We start from the raw sequence: 11,316 nt of genomic DNA, 5'->3' as shown, positions 1-11,316 counted from the left end.
GTGAAGCAATGTGTCAGTTTAAAGAAGGGGTGCACATACTGTAGCCTTCTAAGCATACCTCCCCACAAGATGGGAATGTGTCTGTGTATATGTGTGGGTACACCTGAGGCACTCAGTTAACTATTGTCCTTGGAGCAGAAAGGTTTCTATGGGGCAGTACAGATCAGCACTTTGTGCCGGCCTGACCGCGGACTAGGGATGCACGAGGGCTGAGCATTTAGATGCTCAGCAACCCTACCACGCACCCTGGGTGCTATCTTGGTGCATGCCCATACAGACAGTGCATGCCATGATGACGTTGCTTGTGCACAGCGCTTACATGGTGCTGCGCACAAGGGGTGTCATAAGGCCGCACCCCTTATGGCACCCTTGTAGCACCGGGAATAGGAGCCATGTTTCACAATTCCTTTTTCGAGCAGGTTGAGGTGTGGTGTCTGGTTGGCGCGTCTCCAACCCCGTGCTTCCAGGGGCGGCACAGAGCCGTCCCTGTTGGGCCGTCTGTCGAGCTCCTGTATCCCTGACTTACAGCATCAAGATTCCTTTCTTTAGTCACAACAGCTCCCCACCCAACCAGCCCTTCCCCTGTTACCTACAAAAATAGGTGGCATGTCAGTTCAGCAGAGACAGTGTAGTATTGCTCTCCCCAGATGTTTCTTTAAACACAGCAGTGTCCCTTTTTTGGCCAACTTTATTTGAGGAAAGTGAAATTAGAAACTGAGACAAACCAAAATAATTGTTGAGATGGCTAAATACTCTTGAGTCAGTTCAAATGTACTATTTCTGATTTGGTATGATAACCTTGGGCAAGTCACATGCTCTCAGCCTCAGGGGAAGGCAGTGGCAAATGTTCAAAGAAATCTTGCCAAGAAAAGCCCATGATAGGGTTGCTTTAGGGTTGCCATAAATCCGGAATGACTTGAAAGCACACAACAACATCCCTCTTGAGAACTATGGTGCAGCTTATTCCTGAGAACTATTCCATTTCAGGATTCAGGTGAGCAACTGCCTGTATGAAAGTGCTGTCATGTCAAAACAAGGGGCTCTTTTCACACTATACAAGTGTAGAGCTGTGATTCCTCTTGAACTACCATGTCTTCACCCCATGGAATTCTGGAGGTTGTAGTTTGGTCAAAAGTACTAAAGAATCTCTCTGGCTGACTAAGAATCCTGAAGTGCCCCCACCCCCAACTGCACATCCATGAGTCCATAGGATGCAATCATAACTCTTCAAATTGAACCATAGTGCTGCAGATGAATAATATAAAAGGGCCCAAGAACAAAAACACTGCACACTAAAATATTGCTTTTTGACTGGACTGATGTCTTCCTGAAATGCATTTTGAGGGGTAGATGGTTTCCCTGCTGAAGATTCTCTTTTATGAGGGGGAGGTGAATGGAATTTGGTCTGTAAAGTTAGACAGGGCTGTGAGAAAGTAAAGGGGACATGTTCTCTGGTAAAAGAGGGTAAAGCCTTCATCAATGAAGAAAGACAGAGCATAAAAACTAAAGGTAGTAAGTTGGATATTAATGATGAGCAGGTCTATGAACAGAATGCATCTCTTTACCCGTGGCATACAGTGCTGAATAGGCTTCCAGCATAAGGTGTAAAAGAACCAGCATGGTGTAGTGGATTGAGTGTTTAGATTAGGACTCTGGCAGACAAAGGTGCAAATTTCTATTTCAGCCGTGGAAACCCACTGAGTGACCTTGGGCAAGTCATACTCTTTCAGCCTCTGATGAAGGTCTGATGAGCCCTGGTGGCGCAGTGGTTAAATGCCTGTACTGCAGCCATTCACTTGAAACCACAAGGTTGCAAGTTCAAGACCAGCAAAAGGGCCCAAGCTCGACTCAGGCTTGCATCCTTCCGAGGTCGCTAAAATGAGTACCCAGACGGTTGGGGGCAAATTAGCTTACTTGCTAATTAGCTTACTTGCTGTTCACCGCTATGATCTTTGGAATAGCGGTATATAAAAATAATTAAAACAAAAAATAAAACAAAAAGGTCATGACAAACTCCCTCTGAACAAACCTTGTCAAGAAATTCCTGGGATAGATTCTCCTTGTGTGTGGTGTATGTGCCTTCAAGTTGCCCACTGAATTATGGTGACCCCCAGGACTTTCATAGCATTTTTTAAAAGGAAAGGAATACTCAGAGGTGGTTTTGCCAGTTCCTTCTTCTGACATATATCCTATAGCACCTGGCAGTTGCTGATGGTCTCCAATCCAATCCAAACTAACAGGGCTGACCCTGCTTAGCTTCCAAGATCAGCCAGAATCTGTTGCTTTTAGGGTATTTAGGCCTAGCTTCTCCTTAGGGTTACCATAAGTCAGAAATGACTTGAAGGCACACAATAACAATAGTATGGAAGCTTCTTTGAAAGATTGTTATTTTACTGACTCCTTGGAAGTAGAATAATTTTTCTAAAAAGCTGCCGTACTCCAACCATTGGTCTGTCCAGCTCAGTATTCTTGAGACAACTGATACCAGCTCTTTGGGGCTTCTTTCAGCTGCAAGTACCTGTAGATGATACCTACTGGGTATGGGACTGTTTGCATGTGTATCATATCTGCTCCTGCTAATATGTGAAACTTTACTAAGAAAGGATGAGATGGCCTTGTGGTGTTGCTCACTTTTTGTAAGGTAGTACTGTATTGTGATAGTTTCTTAATACTTGAATTATTCTGACTGATTTAGTCTTCTTGTGTCTGATTAAGTCCTTGCTGGAGACAAGGTGGGGCTGCTCTTGGGTCATGGCCCACCTGCCCAGGTCACCTGGGGTTATAAATTTTGACAACATTGTCTTATGGTGGTGGTCATGTGGCACTGCATGCTGTGATTTGGATTAGGTGTAGAGCTTTGCAATCTTTTAAACTCTCACTGATAAAGTTTTGGTTGTCAGTATCCAAGCTGTGTTTTGGAATGTAGAGCATAATCAACTTTACAAAAATGATATTAGTTGCCTGTGATGAGAGGTGTTCTAGTCCATTACATCTTGTACCGTTTGCATGGTGTAGGATGTATTTTATGGGGCTCCATGGGGTGGGATTGACTTGATCTTGAGGAAATGGAGCATAGCGCAATAGTGCTGCTCGGCAGAAGGAGAACGATTGCAACTAATTTCTATTAAACATGCTGAGGTGAATTCCATTCTGTTCAGTGCTGCTGAGCTAGAGCATGCATGTATGCTGGGCAGTTTCACAAGATAGCCAAAAGCTAAATAGGAACAGCTATGTTAGCAAGAGTCTACATTCTGCATGTTCTGAGTGAAACTAGTTTTTGCCAGCCTTGCCAAAGGAAAAATAGATGCACTTCAGGATATATTTCCTCTCTTTGTAGTTTGTGTGGGAGGTAAAAGCAAGAAGGGAAATAACTGCTTCTAAGTGAATGGTCTTCAGATTCAATCCTGCCACCTCTGGCAATTTCTCCTTAATATCAATCTTGGCTATGTGCATTTTTCTGAATCTGCTATTTCACTGCTGCTTTGTACTTGTATAGAAACAGCTCTAATGTTTTAGAAGTCCCAATACACATAGCGTTTATGTGTGTGTGCATGGATGCGGGAGGAACAGAGCTAAATTTCTGCATGAATAATTGCAATTAGTGCACTTTGCATGTAAGATCTAGTTTGACAGCACATAACTCTGCTGATTTGTTTGAAATGTTCTTTTTAAAACATTCTCACTTCCATGATTAATGTAAAGTTTTATTTAAAGAGTTGGAAACCAAAAGAGAATAGGAGTGAGAACACCAAGAATGTTCTGCACTAGCCCTTAAAACTTTACCAATAAATAAATAAATAAATCAAAATTTTGTAGACTTAATGACCCAAATTAAATGCCAATGGATGCATTTACAGGTTGAGTCTCCCTTATACAAAATGTTTTGGATTTTGAAGTGTTTTGGATTTTGGAATACTTGTATGTGCATGTACATACATAATGAGATATTTTGAAGATGGGACCCAAGTCTAAATACCAAATTCATTTATGTTTAATATACACCTTATACACATAGCCTGAAGGTAATATTATTTTTATGATATTTGTAATAATGTTGTGCAAAAAACAAAGTTTGTGTAGACTGAACCATCAAAAAACAAAGGTGTCATTATTTCAACCACTCACGAAAAATGTTTTAGATTTTGGATTTCAGAATTTTGGATAAGGGAGACTAAACCTGTACTTCATTTTGTATAATTCAGAGATGAATAGAAATGTTAGTCTGGAATATCAATATGCCTTTGTCCTAAAGTGACCATTGTTAAAACTGAACTTGTCACATCATCACCATATCCACAAGTTTTGCATTTCTATGGCTATTCATACAGTCTGCTTATAAAGGTCTTTACTGGGCAACACTCCATATCTCTGAAGAAATAGGCCAAGTCTATGAAAGCTTATGCTGCAACCTCTTTTGCAAAAGTACAGTGTGCCCTCCACATTCGCTGGAGGTAGGGGCACAGGATCCCTGTGCAAGTGGAAAAACTGCAAATAACAAAACATTGGGGATTTTTTAACCCGAGAGAACACCTCTCTAACACTCTAGGTCTTCCAGCTCAAGTCTGTGATCAACATCTGCTGGAAATTGACCATAGAACTGCACTGGGAGCTCTACAGATGCTTAGAGAAGTGTTTTTTCTAGGAACCTCTAGGTCCACCTATGCTACTTCTGGTGAATGTTGACCACAGGGTCAAACTGGAGGACTTGGAGATTCCTAGAGAGAGCATGTTAATCAAATCCGTAAATAATCAGATCCACAAAAGTCATGTCGCAAATGTAGAGGGCTGACTGTAGTCTCAGAGGTGCATTAGTTTGTATTGTTAGAACTTATTTCCCCAGATCAAGGCTTAATTAGATCTTTATAGTAGCAGAAAGGGTAGACACTCTAAATCAGTACAAATGATGAGTAAAAACAAGAAAGGACAGCCATCAGAGAAGTATGTCCCCAAATGTCTGATAGGTGATGGTAGCAACAGGTGAGAATTGTGTGATTTGCTTTTTTTATACTAAAAACTTTAGCAAATATGGAAATGTCTTTATACAGTTGAGGAAAAGAACATATAATTTGAAAAATTCAAATGTGGGTAAAAGAGAAACTGCTAGATTTGTCTTCTTTAGGCAGGCAACCTATGAATGCTGAGCCCTTGAAAGTTAGCCCTTTGAATTCCTGTGTTTCCAGTTGTGTTTGTCATAGTAAGTAGCTGTTGCCGTCTCTTTTTCTTTGTTTCCTGACAGACCTCTTTTCTTTAATATGGCCGGCAGATACAACATGAGGGGTTTTTTTCCCATACTGGGAATAGTCATATCTGTAAGATTTAATTCAGCTTGATTTTGATCAAAATTTTCCAAAATTTGCAGTCTTTTTTTAATTGACAGAAAGAATGGGATTCCCACTTAAAAAGTGGAATGTAGGAGAAAGCAAAATTGGATCTATTCATCCATCCTAAACTAATGGACATTTTCTCACCTGGAACATAAATAGGAGATATGCCCTTAGATTGAAGGAGTAAAAACCGCTCGCCTCTTGTGTTTCTGCAGGAGTTCAAATTGGGGATTGTAAGTAGAAGTGAGGAAGGACTATATAGTCCTTACAGTCATGCTAGAGAATACACTTCCTGCTCTTTGCAGGTAACTGTTTAGCTAGCTTCTAGTTCAGCACTTGTATGGTTGAGCTGAAAGTTTGGGAGATGCTGTATTAATATACCCAATGATTTAGGCGGTGGTCTTCAAATATATTACACATGCATGGATTTCTCAGTGAAGAAATCTTTGGAGCATTTGATACTACATGAGTGCATATGTTGTGACTATACTCTATTAAAAACCTAGGAAAAAAGATAGTACAGTAAGTAAGTCTTCCTTGTCTTGATTGGTTGAATTCTTTTGAGAACCAGGTTGCACCAAGGGTAGCTGATAGTTATGATAGCACAGTTGCTGTATTGTCTGTAATGGAAACCCTTAGAAAAAAATTTTTGGTTACCATAGATTTGTAGTAGCCATGCTGACTGAGGGAATAATACTTCCAACTTCTATGTAATCATGATCTAAATGGCTCATCAGAAGCAATTGCATTTGACCTGGGAGAGAGAGAGTGTGGTTTACAGACTGCCACTTTGAGGAAAATTTGGAAGTTGTTAGGTTCAAATCCTATTGTCCGAACCACTGTTCCATCTGTGAAGCTCTTGTTTCTTTAAATCCAAACTGGGAAGCTTTGGCCCTTCACATGTTGTATGATCACAACTCCCATCAGTCTTAGCCAGCATGACCAATGGTGAGGGATGATGGGAGTTGAAATCTAATAACATCTGAGGTTGTTGTCATTGTTGTGCGCCTTCAAGTCACTTCCAGCTTATGGTGACCTTAAGGTGAATCTATTGTGGGGTTTTCTTGGCAAGATTGCTACAGAGGAGGTTTGCCTTCCCCTGAGGCTGAGAGCATGAGTAAGAAAAGTAATTGGCAACTGAGGAGGAGCTTGTGGCTGGAATATGTCCCTTGGTGATGCCTAACATAAGCTTGGGGTTGCCTAGAAGTCATCTGACAGACTCATCTGTAGGAACAACAATTATGTCTCCCCCACCCTTGTTTTTCCTTATCTGTAATTAAAGACAAATGCTTGATTGTTTCCTGTCCATAGCTATAGCCCATCCTGCTTCTCCATGCATTGACATTAAATCTGTTGGCTGCCAATTCCCAATGTGTAGCCATGGGAACTCTGATGTCAGTAAACGAGAGACTGTGACTTTCCTTCCATGCAGGAAGGATGACTAGTGAAAGCAGGAGGCGGCTGGTTGGCGGGATGTTAATTATTGTAAATGGTAGGGATAGGGTAAAAGAACCATCTGGTGGTTCCAAGGTGGGCTCTTTGACTGAATATTTTATTTCTTTCTCACCTGGCATCCACCTGTGTTCATGTATTTTTATTTTATTGTTATGGAAGAAAAATGCTGGGGGTGTGCAGTGTATGTGAGGAGGGAGCTTAATGGTTAAAGCCCAGTAAGCATTTTAGGAGATTAAGAGGGCTATTTATTCTTGCACTCCCAGCAGAGGAACTTGTTGAAATGTGGCAGTGCTCCTGTCATTCAAAGTGATTGCCTTTTGGGAAACTTTTGATTGACAAAGGAAGGTGCTGAGCTGGGTTTGGAGAATAAAATGCTGTTCCAGAACGTCTTTTCTAGGGAACTTTGAAGTTTTGTCTCTTGTCTGTCCTTGATCTGTTTAAAACATCCTTTCTGGAGACTGTGGGCAAAGCTCCAGAGTTGTATCTCTTGCAGACATTGGCTGAAGTTGAAGCCAAAGCTGCATGCAGAATCATTCCTGCTTTCTCTAATTTTGTATTTCTCCCCTGACACCATTATTCTTTTCTTAAGTTTGCTTTCAATTCTTAATTTGTTCCCAAAAAATGTTCAGTACCACAGCTGCTGCAGGTGGCTGGGTTGGGAATCCCAGTTGTTGGGCAAAAAGGTAACTCATTGAATGGTTGTGTTATATTGACCCTAAGTTTACCCAGAACAAACCCAGCACAATCCCACCTTTTCTTATAGGGATATTGTGGCGGGGTGGGAAAGTGTGTTAAATAAGCCATGTACTTCATTGTATTGGGGAACTTCATTAATTTCTGTGAGACTTCTTGATATCTGATGATGGGTGGAACTGAGCAGAAACTGCAAAGCATCCTTCAGATATAACCAGATTAATTTAGCAGTAGAACGTGCCACAAACCATCCTGGGCATAAAATACTGTTTGAAAACACTGAAGTTCTGGACCGTGCCAACCACTACCATGTCAGGATGCACAGGGAAGCCATTGAAATCCATGAACATCTGGATAATTTCAAGCGGAAAGAAGAAACTCTTAAAGTGAACAGAATTTGGCTACCAATCCTGAAGAATAGCAAAATGAGGACTCAGCAAATGCAAATGGGAAACCACTCAGAGTCAGGGGCTTTCCCAGCAGATAATGATCACCAATTAGCAGACACTAATCCTCTTTTGCATTAGCCTCCCAGCCTGAGGCCTGCCATCAGCACAGAACAATACACATGCAAATCACTCCTGCATTCCCAGGCTCACACAGTATATACATACCCAACTCCTTTCCAGGCAAACATTCTCTGAAGATGCCAGCCACAGATGCTGGAGAAACGTCAGGAAGAAACTCTTCTAGAACATGGCCACATAGCCCGAAAAACCCACAAAAAACTATGGATGCCGGCCATGAAAGCCTTTGACTTCAGATTAGTTTAGATTCCACAATCCCTTCTTGGTTGCTGGTCACAGCATTTCAAGTAGCAATAAATTTTATTTGTTTGATTTTATAAACATAACATAGTTTCAAGTTGTCTGGCTGGTTTGTTCTCTTAGCTGAATGATGAGTTTAACAATTAAATCCATGATATACTGCTAACATATGCCATAATGTATTTAAATACGTAATTTAAACGTGTAAAAATAACTGTTACATTAAATTTATAATAGTCAAATGAAAAGCACCTAGACTTTTTTATGCTCTGTGTTTTCATGAATTGTAGTGCAGGTAGTCATTAGAATGGAACCAAATTAGTTATAATTAAAATGACATATGGCTTCCTCACTTCTCTCACTCCAGAATACCCTTCTTCATGTTGTTCCTAAGCTCAGTGTGTAAAGGGAAAAGGTATTGTTGTTCCAGAATAAAACTTTTATTATCCCACTTCCACAGTGTGGCAATAGCTGCTCAGTGGTCAAAGACGTTGTGAGCTTTTAGATAGAGTTGACTTTGGGAAATGGGTGCAGAGGAGGAAGAGGAAACAGAGAGAAAATAAAGCCATTCATCTTGCTTTCTGTGTCATGAAGCTAAGCAAGATCAGCCCTGGTTAGTACAGGGGTACCCCGGGTTACGAAATTAATTCGTTCCGCCGCCGCTTTCGTAACCCGAAAATCTTCGTAAGGCGAAAAAGCCATAGGCGCTAATGGGGAAAAGCCGCGATTTCGTGCGAAATAGCGCCGAAAAGCACCAAAAATTTTTTCGTAACCCGAAATAACCTTCGTAACCCGGAACAGTTTTTTTAAATGGATTTTTTTCGTAACCCGGAAATTTCGTAAGGCGGCGCATTCGTATCCCGGGGTACCACTGTACTTGGATAGGAGACTGCCATTGAATACCAGGTGCTCTAGGCTATATTTCAGAGGAAAGAAATGGCAAAACCACCTTTGAGTATTCCATGCCTAAGAAAACCCTATGAAATTCAAGGGGTTGCCATAAGTTGACAGTCACGGGGAAGGTACACACACCTTACCTCTTGCTATTTGTTGTTTATAATATCACTAAAGGATATCAGTGATGAAAAAAGCAGTTGTTGAAGCTGGATTTGTATTGAATGACTGTGTGAAGCAGTTCTAACTTGTACCATAGCATGAGGGCTTTTCAAATATATTATGATAGTATGTAGAATGTCTGTAGCATGTAGCAGGCAGTATTTTGCTGTTAGCTATCCATGTTACTTATACAGTGCCTAAAATTTACTAGGTACTGTCCCAAGATAAAAAAATAAACAAATGAAGACTGACTTGTGGGCAGTCATGGAAGACTATGGGTTGTTTTGGTGCAGAGATATGTATGGAATGAAAAATTTGGTCAGAGACTCTAGCAATTGCTGGTGCTTTGACGGTGTTATAGTCATCGGTTTCTGTGAACATCAGGCTATCTCACTGGAATATTTTGGCAAGGAGTGTTGTACTTCAGGCTAGAAAATAACAATAGTGAGCTGCAGCCAATAAAGAGGTGTTTAAAGCTATGGCTGAGTATTCTTTTCTTAAGAAAACCCTATTGAATTCATGAGGTCACCGCAAACTGATAGGCAGCTTGAAGGCACAGACAGTCACACAGAAATAGTATGCAATATGGCAGCACATAACAGAAGGTCTTGCTTAGCCATAATTTGGGTTTGAGTTGGGCTTTATATGCCTTAGTGAGGAGAACAGATGTTTGCTTTACTCATCTGTAAAATTCATAGTAAGAGGAAAATGCCCACTTTCATTCATGAATCAGGCACATCAAATCACAGTAGGTAGGCTGAGCTTTCAATTGAAGAATAGTAAACTATCTGACCAAAATGAAAGGTTTTGTGCTCATAATTTGATCCTGTCCAGTTGGCTGACAAGGTTGAGAATTTAAAATTAAAATAATTTTACAAGAATAATAGAACATGAATATCACTGAATCCTCCTTTTGATTGTCTTACATTTGTTGCCTTCTTGGTTTACCCTTGTTTCCTTCTCTCTGCTTAGTCTCTGTTTCTTGAATCCAGTGACTGGTGTACTTTGACATCACTGAGAAGCATGTATTGACAAGGAGGTCCTGGCCCTTCTGATTGTCATGAGCTTAGCTGCTCTGATGGCACAGATTATGAGTGCTGTAGGGCTTAGCTCTTCTGCCATGCTGGCCTACCGTGAGCAGGTCACCCCCAAGCAATGGGGGGTGTAGGTTGGGTCATCGGAAATGTTAGTCTGGGTTCTGAGGATCCAAGCTTCCTTCTAATCCCCTCAAATATGGCCATTTTTCAAAGGATTTTGTTTAAGCCCTTGCAGGTTACACATTAGCTGAGTGGTTTTGTGGCATTGTACCGGGAAGGGTCAGATGGCTACTTAAGACAGGAGAGCTATTGTACGGAAATAGATTTATATAGCTGTAGGCTGTCTTCATCAGGGTTTGTACATCAGGGCACAATTTGTGACCCCAACATGATATTGGCGTACAAATGCTCATCATTGGCTGTAGTAGCTAGAAGTTATGGGAGTTGCAGCCTAGCAGTATCTGGAGGTTACCCACCCCACTGATTTAAGGCCTCAAGACATTTCTGAGCCATTGAGACCACTGTGTGAGAAGAGAAGAAGGAAATCCCATTATTTATCTCCCATCCACCACAACTCACCTGACTGCTGCTGTTGTTTCTCTAATTACTGCAAGAAGAAGAGAAGGGAAATCTGAATGGGGAGCTATCAAGAGGCAATATGAAAAACTGTGGGACAAATCAGCACAAATTGTGAGTCTGGAGGAACCATGAATCAATTATATCAGCTCTTTTGTAGAATGGACATACTTCTGGAGCTCCTGATCTGGGAGCCTTAATTTCCTGGGCCTAAAAACTCTAAAGGCACTGGATCCTATCTGATCTTGGAAGCTAAGCAGGTTGAGCCCTAGTTAGAACTGGGATGGGAGACCACCAACGAATACCAGGTGCTGTAGGTTATATTTCAGGGGAAGGAACTGGCAGAACCACCTCTGAAGGTTCCTTGCATAAGAAAACCCTATGAAATTCATGGAGTTTCCATAAGTT

The sequence above is a fragment of the Sceloporus undulatus genome, chromosome 2 (genome assembly GCF_019175285.1).
Source record: "Sceloporus undulatus isolate JIND9_A2432 ecotype Alabama chromosome 2, SceUnd_v1.1, whole genome shotgun sequence".
Lineage (NCBI taxonomy): Eukaryota > Metazoa > Chordata > Lepidosauria > Squamata > Phrynosomatidae > Sceloporus > Sceloporus undulatus.
The sequence above is the reverse complement of the archived record's forward strand: the minus strand, read 5'-3'. Positions refer to the sequence as shown.